The 16,345-nt window shown below is 41.4% G+C and overlaps 1 protein-coding gene across 1 annotated transcript in view; it reads left to right on the top strand.

The window, feature by feature from the left end:
• Positions 1–16,345, top strand: part of ATG10 (autophagy related 10) — an 89,536-nt gene that overhangs the window by 30,098 nt on the left and 43,093 nt on the right. The gene's annotated exons all lie outside the window — the stretch shown is intronic.

The following is a 16,345-nucleotide window of genomic DNA, read 5'->3' as shown; positions in this document are numbered from 1 at the left end:
CTCATCTCTACAATAAATAAAAAAAAAAAAAAATGAGCCGGGCATGATAGCACGCGTCTGTAGTTCTGGCTACTTGGAAGGCTGAGGCGGAAGGATCGCCGGAGCCCAGCAGGTCGAGGCTGCGGTGGCCGGGAGCAGCCACTGCACTCCAGTCTGGGCGACAGAGTGAGACTCCAACTCAAAAAAAAACAACAACCAAAAAACACCTTCCCAGCCCAGTCCTGGTTCGCCTTTCTATTATAAGCTCTATAGTACCCTATAATTTTCCTTCATAGTACTTATCACAATTTAAAATTATATATTAGGATGATTTTTTAAAATTAATGCCTGTCTTTTACACTATAGATACTCCTTGACTTACAATGGGGTCGTGTCCCAATAAACCCATCGTAAGTTGAGCATTTAATACACCCAAAATGCATTTAATACACCCAAACTACTGAACATCATAGCTCAGCCCAGCCTATATTAGAGGTGCTCAGAACCCTTACACTAGCCTACAGCTGGGCAAAACCATCTCACACAAAACCTACTTTCTAATAAAATGTTGAATATCTCGTATGATTTAGTAAATACTGTACTAAAAGTGAAGACCTGAATGGCTGCATGGTTGCTTAAAGCAAGGTTTCTGCTAAATGTATATGGCTTTCATACCACCGTAAAGTTGAAACATTATTAAATTGAACCATCCTCAGTCTGGGGGCGTCTGTGCTGTGGCCACCTGTGTGGGTGCCCGTGTCTGTGTTTCTCTTCATTGTATGCCCGGCACCAGCATAGTCCTTGTCATATAGGAGGTACTCAATAAAAATAGCAAGTAAATGAAAATAGAAATTAAGTTGTCACATATACTAAGAAATAGGTGATTTTTCTTGTGTCATCTATAATGTTTCACAGTTTTACTCATAGATGCATTTGCAAAAAAAGAGAGAACTTTTGTTTAATAGTGGATTTGTATTAGTGATTTACAAAAGTAGAGAAAGTAGAACTGCAAAAGTAGATATAAAAAGTAGATTTGCAAAAGTAGAAAAAATAGATCTGTCAATCATATGTCATTATTACTGCCTTGCTATCAGCAGCTAATTATTTTAGGAATTTAAAAATACTCATCACCTTGCAACCAATCATGAACTTCTTAAAAATAATTTTTACTTATATCCAAAACCTTATTTTTCCCAAGTCTCTGTTCAGCTTAATGAAAACTTCCTTTAAAAATGACTTTATTAGCCATTAACATTTAATGCCCTCTTATGCGTCTGATCATGATAACAGTTTACCTCCCAATCAGCACAAACATCCTTAGCATCTTGCAAGTCATTCTTTGGCAGTGACTGCAAGTGACCATTTTCTGAGTTTTAATTGAAGACAAAACTAGCTTTAAGCTTATGGATTTCTCACACTGCCCCTCAGATCAATCCTTTCCTTTCTCTTCCCACTACCACCCTCCTAGATCTAGCCCTACAGTCTCACCTGGAGCAACTAGTGAAGCCTCTCCTCTGGTCTCCTGCCCCTTTCCTCCCATTCCTTACCCATTGTCACATCTTACCTAGGCCTGCAGGGGCTCTCCAAGGGTCCGTGGAACACAGTCCATGTGTCTTGCCTGGCAGCAGTGGCTGCCCTTCCAGGCTCCAGCCGCCCTTTATGTCTCCCTTCCTCTTCCTCTCTACTCAGGTCTCACCTACCATGGCTGCTCATCTCCTCTACCCTTCCTGTGCAGTTTGTTCTTGGAATTCTTTCCGGGCTTAATGCCTTCCCTCTTTGTTCTGTCTGCATATTTCCTACCTGCTATCTCATGTGATCCTTTCTCTGAAACCCCTGACCTCACAAAAATGCAGCCACTGAAATCCAAGTTCTGTAGACCAGGTGCTGGTGGTTGCTGCAAAGAAGAGTAATATGATATATGAGCTAATCAGCCCGAAAGATTCTTGGCAAGAACATTTTGTTTTATGCAAACATTTTAGATTAACTTTTAAGTGTGTCAAGGTGCGTGCTAAGAGTTTCGACTTCTCATGTCTTGTCAATGACCACAAACTGCCCCAAAACGTGTGCTGTAGAGTCAGAATCCAGGACCCAGGAAATGTTTGGTTTTAAGAGTCAAGAAGGCAGCAGAAGACAGGGAGAGAGCATCTGAATACATATGTGTGTGTTTAATGTTCCACCTTTCTGTCAACTCCATCCCAATGACATCTTCCTGCTCCTGAGCCAGTTCCCAACCTGTTCCTCTCCTGTCATGAGCAGCCCTGTCATTAATCTCCTCAATGCAAGCGTGCCATGCACAGTTCTCAGGGTTTTAGGATGTTTTGTGTTTTAATTCCACATAACATAGGAACAAGATTTTGAATTCAACCATATTTTCTTAGTTTCCTAATACGATGTTGCTAGCAGTTCTTTCCAATGATAGAACTCTTAAGTTGTTGACCAAATGAACCTATCTGTACATTGATTGTGTTTCGTAGAGCTGATTAACGTCTTTCATTTTATAGTCATTGATTGTCACATGGATAGCCTTCAGTGTACCATATTTTCCTATCTGTTGCTGCACAGAGTGCAGATCAAATCCTATCACAATAAGCATTTCTAACTGAACTCATGTAATTGGAGGGAGATTTGTTAAAACCAAACTGCAACACAACTATGAAATCTGAGTAGTCCTCTGGAATTCGTCTTATTGGGATTTGATCTCTGGACAAGTGTCCCACTTCTAACAACAGTCTTCAAGCTTTAGAATTGCTTGTCACTGTGCATGTCTAGGCATTAAAGACCAAGCAAGGGACACTCATTTGTAGCCATTACACTCCTTGGCATTTGAATGTCATCATGAATATTTCCTTTGGAGGACATGGCTTTTTAATCCCAGATTGGCTGATGGGTTAGTATTTATGTCCTCTTCTTTGCTTGAGATACCCCATGTGGAGAAAAACAAGGTGTCCTTGGTGGGAAGGAAGGAGAACGTGATATAGGCCCAGGGATGAGTGAGCAGGTGGAGTGTCGGCAGCACTGAGTGGTAGACAGTGTTTTGCAGAATTACACTAAGGACTCATTAGCTTGCAGACGGCACATGGTAATAACAAGCTGTCCTCCAGAGTGGCTTAAAACAGGAGCAGCCTGTGCATCCTAGGAAATGCATCTCTCCTCGTTCTCTTGCCTGGCTGTGCTCAGCGTGCTGCTCTTCATCTGTGGTAATCACACTCTGTTCTCTCACGCCTGTCTCGATGATAAGGACCTGACCACGTCAGACGTGGCCCCCTCTTCTGAAGGCAAGCCGCTCGTGAATCTCATACATTTGATTATGGTGATTACTTTCCTGCTCTTGTTTCACTCTTGTCACCTAATAAAAAACTTAAGAAAGAAAGTTAGCAGATGCCTTGACTGGATCTGCCTCCACTGGTAGAGTGAGTGTTACAGTGGCTATTCCTGAAAGGTGTGGGCTGTATGGTTTAGAGAATTCTAATAATCTTGGCATGGTCTAAAGCCACAAGATAAAAAAGCATACCTTCAATTTGATTTGAAGATGGGTAAGTTTATGTGTGCGGGTGTGTGGAGGTTAGATACATAATTTTTTCTTAATGACTTCTTTTTTAAACTTTGTATTACAGGACATTTTTAACAAATCATAGTATAATGCACTTACCAACTCATGATGATCTTATTTCTCGTGTAGTCAGGAACTTTTTGAAGCAAATTCTAGACATCATTGAAGCAAATCCTAGACATCCCAAAATATTTAAATAAGTCTCTTTAAAAGGTAAGGATTCTACATGAATGTTTATAGCACTTTTATTCATAATGGCCCCAATTGGAAACTACCCAGATGTCCTTCAGTGGTAACTGGTTAAACAGACAGTGGCACACTCTTATCACGGAATACTACTCAGCAGTGAAAAGGAGTCAATGTTTGATTCCCTCAACAACCTGGGAGAATCTCCAGGGAATTGTGCAGAGTACACAAGACAATCCCAGAACGTTTCATAGTGTATGATTCAATTCTATAGCATTTTAAATGACAAAATTATAGGCTGAAGAACAGATTTATGGTTACCAGATACTTGCGAGTAGCTGTGGGTGAGAGGGAAATAGACGTGACTGGAGGAAAGCTTGTGGCAGTGGAGACATCCGGGTCTTCACTGAGTCAGCATTGGTGCTTGCTGTGTCATGGGACTGCAGTTTTGCAGGATGTTACCACTGGGGAAACTGAGTAAGGACATGAGGCATCTTTCTGTATCCTTTCTTACAACTAAATGTGAATCTATAATTATCTCAAAACAAAAAGGTTAATTTAAAAAGGTAAGGACTCTTAAAAAAAATAGAACCATAATTCTGTCATCACAAATAAAATTGTTAATAATTTCTTAATATCATTAGAAGAGCAATGAATGTTTACATTGCTTTCCCCAGTTCATATTTTTTTATAGTTTGTATCAGGATCTAAATAAGGCTTGCACGTTAAAACAGTTAACAAGGTTTGCACATTAAAACGGTTAACAGCCGGGCTCGGTGGCTCAGCCTGTAATCCCGCGCCTTTGGGAGGTTGAGGTGAGTGGATTGCCTGAGCCCGTGGGTTCGAGACCCGCCTGGGCAGGCGAGACCTCATCTCTACAATAAATCAAAAAATTAGCTGGGCGTGGTTGCACACGCCTGTAGTTCCAGCTACTGGGAAGGCTGAGGCAGAAGTATTGCCAGAGCCCAGCAGGTCAAGGCTGCGGTGGCCGGGAGCGGCCACTGCACTCCAGTCTGGGTGACAGAGTAGACTCCAACTCAAAAAAAGAAACACAAAAAAACCAAAAAATGGTTAACATCTCTTAAGACCTTTTGAATCTATATAGATTCTCATTCTTCCATCTTTTTTCCAGGTAATTTTTTGTTGAAGAAACATTGTTTATTCTGTAGTGTTTTACAGTCTAGATTTTTGTTTTGTTTTGCTAATTGTATTCTGTGGTATTGTATATCCCTCCCTGTATTTTTTATAAAGTGGTAGTTAGATCTTGAGACTTGATCAAGTTCAGGTTTCTTCCTAGGTGTTTCTGGGCACTTTCATCAGGAAGCTCACAGTATCTGGTGATCACTTTTGTGGTATTCACAGCCATTAGTTCCTTAGAGGTTGCAACATGGTGATGTTCTGTCATTCATTATCTGTTAACTGGTCTACTTCTGCAGTGGCCAAGCTTCCCTCTCCAGCATGGCCACCTGAGGTGTGCTCTGTTTAGGAAAGGAAGGGTAAATGCTCAATTCTTTCTCTTGGTGTAATGGTTTTCCAAATGATGAGCTGGTTCTAGTATCCTCCAGAGGTAGCCAAGAACACTTTTTAATGTATCTTTATGAACTCACAGACATAAGTGTTGTGTTCATTTCAGTTCATTGTAGTGATGGTCTTTACTGATTTGTCTGTCTCATCTGGTCAGTGACATCTCTTTACATTGACTTGAGTCGTGTTGACACAACAATGTGGCTTTGATGGCTTCTTTGTATGGTGACATGACCAGTGGCTCCTGCCTTGACTTCGACCAGCCATTTCCCAGGAGGTGGTGTCTCTGAAAGGTGGCAGTGCCTGTGCTGGGTGTTGGAGCCAGACAGGCTGGATTTGACTGTGAATGAATGGGGTGACATGGATGGAAGCGGGAAGAAACTCATCAATTACTTTTTCCCATTTGAAGTCCTTGTGTGAGCACCACTTAGAGGGTGGAATGGAAAAGACTGTGCAGGACACGTTTTGCACACCATAAAGATTTTGGTGTGCCTACAACATGAAGAATATGGCAATGACTTCAGTGATTTCATTGTCTTTCCACAAAAATATAATTCCTTAAGTGCTTACTGGAGAATCCATAGCTTGAGTCTTGGGGTGCAGGAGGCGCTGGTTAAGGATTCTTCAGTAGGAAGCTTGACACGGTGCCTGGTGATTGTGATGATGGCTGATGACTGATGATTTAATTGTGCTTCCTCGAGTAATAACCCTAGTGCTCGAGTGACGTCCCGTGATTGGCTTTCCCCTGAACTCAGTCTCCCTGGGGTCTTGAGGCATCTCTTTTGCACAACATCCGATAACTGACTTTTAACTGTTCCTGTTTTAAATAATACAAACCAATTAAAACACACAGCTGTTTAACAAAACTCCGCCGTGTTGGCATAGGTCTCGGCGGGTATTTCCTGATGGCTTATAATGACATCAATTTAGTGCACCTGGTAGGATCTGTGTGAAATGGAAGTGGCTTAATTCTTAAATGACAAGAAAATTAAGAAGCCTTTCTGGAGTGCTGGGTCTTCTTCAGAGTCTGCCAGCTCCACTGCCGGGGTTTCATTTGAATGGGACTCAGACATCTTGCGACTGTTTCCACTGTAATGTGCTGCTGGTCTGTTGAATCTGAGCATCTGGGTATGAATTCTGGGTATTAATAAGTCACTCAGGTGGGCAGATTTATGGCAGCACAGTGTATCCATCTCGCGGGCTTTTTGTGGAAACTGCACTTTCCTGTCTCAGGAGGGTGATACAGGCCCTCACTGTTGTACCCTCACTGCAGTGTCCTAGAGCAGTGATAACAGGCTGTTTCTTTCTCCACTGATCTTTTCAGATGTCAGTCTGGACATGGCTATGACTTTTCTTATTTGTGGAGTGCGGATGCCATGGGTACCACATGTGGCCCCAGCATGTCACATTCCATATTCACTTTCTTGTCAGTTCACAAATGTCCACTCTCATTCACACTTTGCCGGTTTGTGGGCAAAAGCACAGTTTTATGAATTTTGTTTGTTCTTTAGACTTTCTTTACACTACGAAGCATATGAAAAATGGTCAGGTGTGGTGACTTATATCTGTAACCCAGGTCTTTGGGAGGCTGAGGTAGGAGGATTGCTTGAGGTCCGGAGTTGGAGTCTAGCTTGGGCAACATATTGAGGCTCCATCTCTTTAAAAAAAGAAGAAAGAGAGAAAAAAGAATCTTATCCAGTGTAACTGTGATTATTACCAGAAGTACCTAAAAATCTCACTTTAAAAAAATGTTGTATATGAAACTTTTTTTTTTATCCTTGACTGAGTAATGCATTTTTCTTAAATTTTTTTTTTGCTTTACACCCTGGAGGGTTGTGGAGAGTCCTAACCATGTACTAGGTGCTATTAGGCATTGGCAGAACAGTGCTTTCTCATCCAATCTTTACCTTCTAAAGTGTTCTGACCACTAACCACTAAAAATTAAGTGTTTAATTAACTAAAAGGAGAGTAGATTTGTTATTTGACTCCTAGTTTATTAAGTTAATTTGCAAGATGTTTTATTCAGTTTTAATGAGAGCTTAAGATATGTAGCTTAAAAGGATATATTTCTTCAAAGTAATCAGGATATACTGGTATATTTGGGTTTTACTTCTTGAAGTTGAAGTTCACATCATTAGATATTAAACCTAAGAGACTGGCTGATGTTCTTTTTGTGTCTTTATCTGGTCAGAATTCTGCATAGCTTCTTACCATCAGAGTTACACTTCTGACTCAGCACATACCTGGAGCTTATACAAAGGCCTTCTTGAAAGAATTTCCTAGCGTTTCATTGATCTTCGTAATTTCTATTTCTACAAGAGAGCAGCTAATAAATATAAAAATAAAATACCATTAAAAATATTTAATAATTAATTTAAATATTACTCATCGTAGCACATTTCATTTTGATAATTACCTGCCATCAATTTTTAATTTTTAATTTAATAAACATCTTAATCCTCAGACTTCGAGTTTGAGGGATTTTTATATTCTCACTTTGAGTTTTTGAGGAGGCTAATGGGGGATAGGCAGAGGGTAGCCACTATAAGTGGGTGGAGAACCTAGGGTGGGGTGGGGCAGGGAGCCTGGGGAGCCCAGGGTGGGCAGGTGGGTCCAGAACCTGGGGGTAGAATGCAGGCTCTATGGATAGAGTGTTCATGTTTTGCATCCCCAGGAAGGCGTATGTGCTTCCTAGAAAGATACTGTCTGTGTTACCTTATTTTTGGTATAGTAGTTGCTGCTCATACACAGTCCACGCAATTATCACACATTTTTTTTTCTACTTTACACCTTCAGCTTCTCTTGTCACTTGTCATTTCTCTGGCTCTCTCCCATGTCAGCCGCAGAATTCCCCATATTACATTTGCAGTCTATATTTTATGGTTAAAATGTTGGTCAATAAGCAGGGATAATTCCAAGTGTATAATGTATTTGTGCAAGTCATTGCAGTTTTTTGTGTGTGCTGATGTCATTTTTTCAGCAGATTAATTCAGTTGTACTTCCCTCTGTCCAAACTGAATTCCAAAAATATCTCAAGTGATTTATATACTATACTCTAGTATACTAATAATACATACATATCCCATGACCATTGAAGCAGGTAGTGAGAACTAGGTGATGGGGTGGGGGCAAACAGTTTTAACAGGCTAAGGAAAATTTTTTGGCTTTCTGGAACAACAAATAACAAAAATTGAAAGCCAATAAAATATGCTGCTCTCACTGTTATGGAAGGAGATAGACACAGTTATCAGGAGAGACAAAATTTTTTGTATTAAATTCTAGGCAGATCATTTTACAAACATGAAAATATGGTCTCCTTTATAGAGGCCACTCTAAGCCAGTTCTAGATGGGGATGGGGTTATGTTTTGGTGTGGTTGTGAGAATCACAAAAATGCCCCCTGTGTGTAGGTTTACACTGTGAACCTCTACAGGTGTTCACTGTTCAAGGTCAGTCTGCAGATGTGTTCTGAGTGTTTGGGAATGATTTTGAACTTGAACACCTTTAGACGGGGTATACTCTATAGTTAATCATGGTCTCCCCCTCGCTATTTCCTAATACTGTCTGTTTTATTTATTTATTTGAACTGCATGTCTTCAAAGAGCATTTGAATTTGTCTCTTCTTATGTTGATATAAGATGCAAAGGAAGAGCTTAGAAATTCTGCATGAATCTGAATGCACAAATCTCAGTATATATTTTGACTGTCCTCAAGTAGAAGCAGTTTTATCTGAGCTTAGAATTTTTTATAGCTATTATTCTGATAGAAAAAAGCAGTATATACTAGAAATTATAAATAAAGTACAAAATAGCATAAAGATGAAAATGTACTCATTATCTTATAATCCCAAACTTTAAAAGTTACCACTAACCTTTCAGTGCATAGCTTTCCAGAAGTTATAGCTGTGTGTATATATAACTTCATATATAATGTATAGGTATACATAACATATATTCATATATGCTCTACAGAGAAATACACACACAAGTGAATCATACTATGTACCTGGTTTTTTGAAATGTATATCACAGATGTCTTTGCATTCCAATATTAAAATACATCTTCATTTTCCTGTTGATGATTGTGTAGAATTTCATTATAAGGTTGTACCATAATTGTTTTAGCCAATTTTGTGTTGTGAACATTGAGTTTTTTCCAAATATTTGTATTATAAACAGGTTTCTAAGTGAACATTCTTATACATTTAATTTATGAAATTGTCAAATTATTTCTTGGGATAGTCTTAGAAGTGGAACTGGTGAGTCAACGAGTATTCACTTTCCAAAGATTTTGTTGGCTAGTCCCATGGCAATCTCAGAAAAGGTTTCCTGATTCGAAGGTGCCATCAATATCTTGGCGTCCCCACTTCCCTCTGTGCTCACAGACACTGGTCACAATCATTCTTCTGAGTTTGTCACAGTTGATGTGAGCCAGACTCCGAATGGAGTCACATATCAGACAATTTAACACTGAAGCTACTGATGAATGACTGAAACACAGTTTCTTCTTGCCATTGATTGGCACGCGCATTGTAGACACTGGAGTGGTCGACATATGGTCAGAATTAAGGGGTGTGATTTATGTTCTTGCCAAGATAGTGTATTCTGCTGTCTAGAGACAGCCCGCAAAAGCACCTGCCTTGGGGCTGGGCTTGTCTTTGTAAAGTACGTCAGGTGCTCATAACAATTGGGCAGAATCCATGGAAGTCCTTACGTCCTGCTCTTGTAATACCAGACGGATATAAGTACTTTACACACATTATTTCGCATCAACTTCGAACACCCTTATGAGGTTGGTACTATTGTCCCCATGCTAGAGAAGGGGAAACAAAAAGGTTAAGTAACACACTAAAGGTCAAATACCTACTGGAACTCAGATTGCATCCCCACCCACCATGCCCTGCCTGCTCCACGGCACTAACCTCACTCTCAGTATGCTCTCTTGTTAAAAACATTATGGTAAAGCAGATCTGATCCAGCTTTGGGTCCTAAGCCCCTTTGAGAACTTGATGGAAATGCTGGCATCATTGCCCAGAGATACACAAGTGTTGCAGTAGTCAGGAATCCCTGGGCCTTTCAGGAGCTTGAGGTGGCTGTCATGGATTGAAGCCTAGACTCCATCCCATCTCCTTCCCTGTGCCCTTCCCTGTGGCAGATGTGGGGAAGCTAGACAAAGTCTCACATCCATTCTAAGGCTCCAGGTTGGACTCGAGACCATCAGGCAGAGGCGTCTGTTGGGACCTGGGAGGCAGATGTGGCACAAGCTGCCCTTCGTCAGGGTGCTGCCGGGTGGAGGTTGTGTGGCCTCCACCAAGACTTCCATGTGCAAAGGACTAGGCAGCCAAGGCTGGTGTGAATGGAAGAGGTGCAGTGTGGCTCTGGGGTGTGTGCTTGAGATGGAAGTTTGCTCCCAGGAGTGGGCCTTGATTCTGGAATGGCAGGTTCATCCTGAGAAGAGGCAGTGGGGTCCTGGCTTCCAGGTCTGCTGTGGAAATTTCCCAGAAGCCACCTAGTTTCTTGATCCAGCCTTCCCACAAGGGCGATGCCTGGCTGAGGGCTTTAACTAGACAGAGCAATGCTGTTATATTCAGCTGAGCCTGGACGTACACCACATTACATGGCTTGGCCCCGGAGCCTATCTTCAGGTGGAAGCACAGCTATAAGGTCAGACACGTAGCCCTTCTGCTGACCTGCAGTGTGGCCAGGGCGGTGAGTTGCCCCTTTCGGTCCTCATCAGCAGGACAGGAGGGAGTTTTCATTCAAGGACGAGAATGAGGATCACTCACTGCATGCTGGGAGGATCCCACAAGCCTGTGCATGTTGTGGGCTCAGCAGGGCACCTGGCACACAGCTGGCACCATGACCATGACTGTCATCATCAGTCCGTCAACACAGGAAATGAAGTGGGCGGACACGGTTTTCATCTGCATGAAACACAGTGCCACTGTGGGCAACAGAGGACTGTAGCACTTCTGGCCCCATAGTCACACATGCACAGGTCCAGGCTGCCCACACATGAGGGGGATGCTGGGTGGTGCTCAGAACACTCGCTGACCTAGTGAAGACTGGGCAGTTCCTATTTGAAAGAGAATGCAAAAAAGCAGCAGAATCCCCTCCTTGGGAGAGACCTTCAGCCCTAATGGCTAACTGGATCTGCTGTTTGCTCTAACCAAGCACAGAGGTCTGTCCCAAGGAAGAAGAAGCCCCCCATGCCCGTGGGGATGGCCTCCACCGCCTCCCTGACCCGAGCTGTCAGCAGGTGCGTCCTACACTCTGTGGTGTCACTGAGCCTGTGGGTACACTTTCAGCTTCCCAGAGAGGTGGAGAAGCGAGTGGTATGAATGTTGTATTCACTTCTCATGCTGCTTGTTGGTGAAAGGAACTGAAAGAAGACACATCTAGGATCTTCTTCTAATCAACATGCTCTTTTCCTGCTGGACTTCCTCCTTTCCCCCTACCCCTGCCTTCTACAAATAGTCTTCCACAACCAGGACTGCAGTGGCCTGGTCTCAAATCCTCATTTCAAGTTTTCCAGACTTGAACTTGCTCAGATGCAGCCAGGGTAGAACTTCTACCAGAGGAGCCGCCATAGCCCCAGACCCTGGAAGGTTGCCTAAGGTATCCACTGGAAGGTTCTTAAAACCCTTCTTCCCCCACCTTGCCCTTCCACTCTTTGTGCAATTGCAAGCAACCGTTATATTACTTTGATTTTCCAAAATTGATCTCATCAGTAGAAATTTTAATCAGCAACATGCAATTATCTTCAACTTTTTAAAATTGTAAAATAGAGTTTATTTAAAAAGTAAATTAGAGAGAGAGAAGAGAGAGGAGATTCACCTCTCCAAGGTAGGAAAGGGGACCAAAGTTTAGAAAACATGACGGTACATGGCCACAACAGAGTTTAGTAAAGCAATGACATATCTTCAACATTTTAAGAATTGTATTTCAGGCTGCATGTGGTGGTCCATGCCTGTAATCCCAGTCCTTTGGGAGGCTGAGGTGGGAGGATCACTTGAGCCCAGAAGCTCTAGACCAGCATGGGCCACATAGCAAGACCCTATCTCTATAAAAATTTTAAAAATAGCTGGGTGTGGTGGTGCACATCTGTAGTCCCACCTACTAGGGAGACTGAGGCAAGAGGATCACTTTAGCCCAGGAGGTCAAGGCTGTGGTCAGCTGTGATTGTGCCACTGCCTTCCAGCCTGGGCAACAGAACAAGACCTTGTCTTTAAAAAAAAAAAAAGAATTGTGTTTCTATTTCTTCATAAGCATGTTTAGCATAAGTTGGCTAATGTTCAACAGTGCTGGTCTCTGGAATACAAGAAGAGTATTTCTCTTTGGACTTCGCCTTAGGAGAATTAAGTTGTAATTTTTTATAAGTTTGATAATAGGTCTTTCTGCTACTGATGAGTCTTGAATCAAATCATTATCATTTCATGTACTCCTGTCTCATGAAATTATTGTGTCGGCTAGTTTGGGTATCATCTGGGTTCAGGAAAGCTGTGTGTGTGAATGAGGTATCTCTGAGCTATTCTTCATGTGTGTTTGTGTGTTGTTAGGGTGTGTGTGGGAGGACAGGACACAACAGAAAGAGGCCAAGAAAGAGAGTAGATGGGTCTTTGGAGCCCACCATCTTCCATTCATCAATACTTCTATTTTCTTCTGTTTTGTGGTTCCTTGAAAGGTCTTGTTTGCAAAACTTGTTCTGTTTTAAAATATTAGTGGCTGAGCTGGAGGGCATGTTGCCTGGATATACAAAAGTCTCAAATAAAAGTAGGCAACTGATGTTGACTTGCCTGGGCCAGGGGAGTTTTAGCATCATGATATGGATTTATCTACTCCTAATTCAACAGATTTGTCTTTTGAGGTAGCTATCAGGAATTTTAAGTCCATATTCTTTCTTTCTTTTTTTTTTTTTTTTTGAGTTGGAGTCTCACTCTTGTTGCCCAGGCTGTAGTGCAGTGGCACACTCAGGGCCACCACAACCTCAACCTGCTGGGCTCGGGCAATCCTTCTGCCTCAGCCTTCCAAGTAGCTGGAACTATAGACACATGCCACGAGGCCTAGCTAGTTTTTGTGATTTATTGTAGAGACAAGGTTGCCCAGGGTGGTCTTGAACCCCTGGGCTCAGACAATCCTTTTGTCTTGGCCTCCCAAAAGTGCAGGGATTACAGGCTGAGTCACTGTGCCCAGCCAGTCCAGATTATTTCTAACAGGTTGCTTGGGGAAAAAAAATACACTTTTGGTCTCAACTGAGATCAGCATGACCAGGCCTACCTTTGTCTCTGCTAAAGTTATTACATTGAGTTATTACATTGGTCCCTAGGTCTGCTGTAGATTCCCTTAGAATCAGGAAATGTAGCCAGTTAACTTTGGAAATGAAGGATCTTAGATTTCTCCAGCTACTAGTATGATGCCCTTGCTTCTGGGGCTTTAAGCTAACCCAGCATTCTTGTACCTTGGATAAAGATGGCCAGACTGAACACAGCCACAGTAGCTCAGGGAAGTCCCCCAAGATGTCCCCCTTCCTTGCTAGCTCACAGTCTTCTTTACTCTTGTCTCCTTCTAATCTGGCTCCAAGCACTTGGAGCACTTTGCTTTGTAAACCTTGTGTTGGCCCCTCTGATCCCTTGACCTTGGTGCTTGAGACTGGTCTTCCTGATACACAAATGTGGCCTCTCTCATGCCAACATAGCTTTTGTCTTAGTGCCCTATTTTACTTGAAAAAAAGTTCCTCCTCCCTTTTTCTGGCTCACAAACTGCACTCTATTCCCAAACCCAGAAGGGCCTACCTACCTAACCATCCTGAACTCTTTCCAGTCAGAATTGGACAGAGACTAGAGAGATCTGAGTACAGTGTCATCATCCAGTCACTGTAATGTGAGACTTTCTAACTCTGTCTGTCCAAGGACAGCGGTGCCTGTCTGGGGGATAGTTTGCAGCTCTTAAAGAAGTGAAGTGTATGTCAGTGAGGGTTGGCCCAAAGGGGACCCCGGAGGTGACCACTATGGAAGGCAGAATATAGGTGTGCCAATCAGAGTCTTGGTTGGACAGAAAGAGAAATTGGAATGTTTAGTAGAGAAAATGCTACTGAAGTGGTTTGATTTCATACTAAGATCTTATTCCTGTATATTGGCCAATCAGATTTGGAAGTCTGCTAATAATTTATAGTTGTCATTTCCTGAGTACCTATCACATGCCAGACTCTCTGCTAGGGCCATTTAGATAGATTAGCTAGGCTTCATAATGACCCTGAAAGTAGGTATTATTATTTTTATTCTACCAATGAAGAAACTGAGGCTAAAAGGATATAAGTAATTTGCCCCCAAGCTAATTAATGGTAGAGCCAAGATTCTGATCTAGTCTTTCTCGAGTCTTGGTTTGTTTTGGTATACTGGTTTTAATGTGAATAATTTTGGCCAGTTTATATGAATGATTTAATCTGGTGTGACACATTGCTGGTAAAGTAAATCCCATCAAGAAAACCTGTGGCATGTCTTGATTTTTTTTAATTAGCCTATATTTTACATACCATGAGAGCCACCACTTTAAATTATACAATTCAGTTGATTTTAGTTTATTCACAAGATTGTGCAACCATCACCACTATCTAATTCTAGAACATTTCATCACCCCTAAAAGGAGTCCTGTACCCATCAGCAGTCAGTGCATTCCTTTCTCCCCTCATCCCACTGAAACCACTAATTGGACCATTGCTTTGCTAAACTCTGGTCTGGCCATGTGGATCTTTGAGCTATGGTCGCCATGCTTCCTAAGCTTTAGCCCCCTCCCCTACCTTGGGGAGGTGAATCTCCTTTTTCTCTCTCTCTCTCCTTCTCTCTAACTTACTTTCTAAATAACCTATATTTTCCAATCTTAAAAAAAAAGAAACTACTAATTTACCTTTTGTCTCTGTAGATTTGCCTATTCTGGAGATTTTATAGAGATGAAATCATACAATATGTGGCCTTTTACATATAGCTTCTTTCATTTGGCATCATGTTTTCAAGGTTCATCCATGTTGTCACATGTATAAGTACTTCTTTCCTTTTACTGGCTGGGTACCACTCCATTATATATCTCTGTCCAACATTTTGTTTATCCATCAGTTGATGAACATTTTAGTTGTTTCTACTTTTTGGCTTTTATGAACATTTTACTATGAACATTTATGCACAAGTGTTTGTATGAATATGTGTTTTCAATTTTCTTGTGTATATGCCTTGCAATAGAATTGCTGGGTCATGTGGCGACTATGTTTAATTTTGAGTAACTGCCAAACTGTGTTTTACAGAGACTTCACCATTTTATGTTCCCACCAGCAATGTATGAGGGTTCCAATTTCTCCTCATCGTTGCCAACACTTGGCATTGTCTGTCTTTTTAATTATAGCTATTCTATAATTAAAGCTGTGAAGTTGTACCCAATTGTGGTTTTGATATGTACTTGCCTGATGTCTAATGATGTTGAGTAACTTTTCATGTGCTTATGGGACATTTGTGCATCTCCTTTGGAGAAATGCATATCCTAATCTTTTGTCCCTTTTGAATTGGAGTATTCATATTTTTGTTGTTGAGTGGTAAGTTTTAAGATATATTCTCAATACTGGACCCTTATCAGATATATGATTTGCACATTTTCTTCCATTGCATGAACTATCTTTTCACTTTCTTGATAGTTTTGGCTCACAAGACTTTTTAATGTTGATGAAGTCCAATTTTTCTATTTTTTCTTTGATTTCTTATGCTTCAGGTATCATATCTGCAAAACTCTTACCTTTCCTAAGGGCACAGAGATTAAACACAATATGGAGTTTTATGGTTTTTTCTTTTACATCCATGTTTTTTAATCTGTTTTAACTTATTCGTATATGTGGTATGAGGTAGGGGTCCAAACTCATTCTTTTGCATGTAGATACCCAATGGTCTCAGAACCATTATTTGTAAAGACTACTCTTTTTCCATTTAATGGTCTTGACAGCTTTGTCACTATCAGTTGACCATATAAGTATGGATTTATTTCTGAACCCTAAGTTCTCTTACACTGTTTTATGTGTCCATCCTTATGCAAGTATCACACACTGTCTTGATTACTGTGGCTTTATAGCA

The sequence above is a fragment of the Carlito syrichta genome, unplaced genomic scaffold, assembly GCF_000164805.1.
Source record: "Carlito syrichta isolate Samal-C Ts95f unplaced genomic scaffold, Tarsius_syrichta-2.0.1 Scaffold301758, whole genome shotgun sequence".
Classification (NCBI taxonomy): domain Eukaryota; kingdom Metazoa; phylum Chordata; class Mammalia; order Primates; family Tarsiidae; genus Carlito; species Carlito syrichta.
Note: the sequence above shows the minus strand (reverse complement) of the source record. Positions and strands in the feature narration are given on the sequence as shown.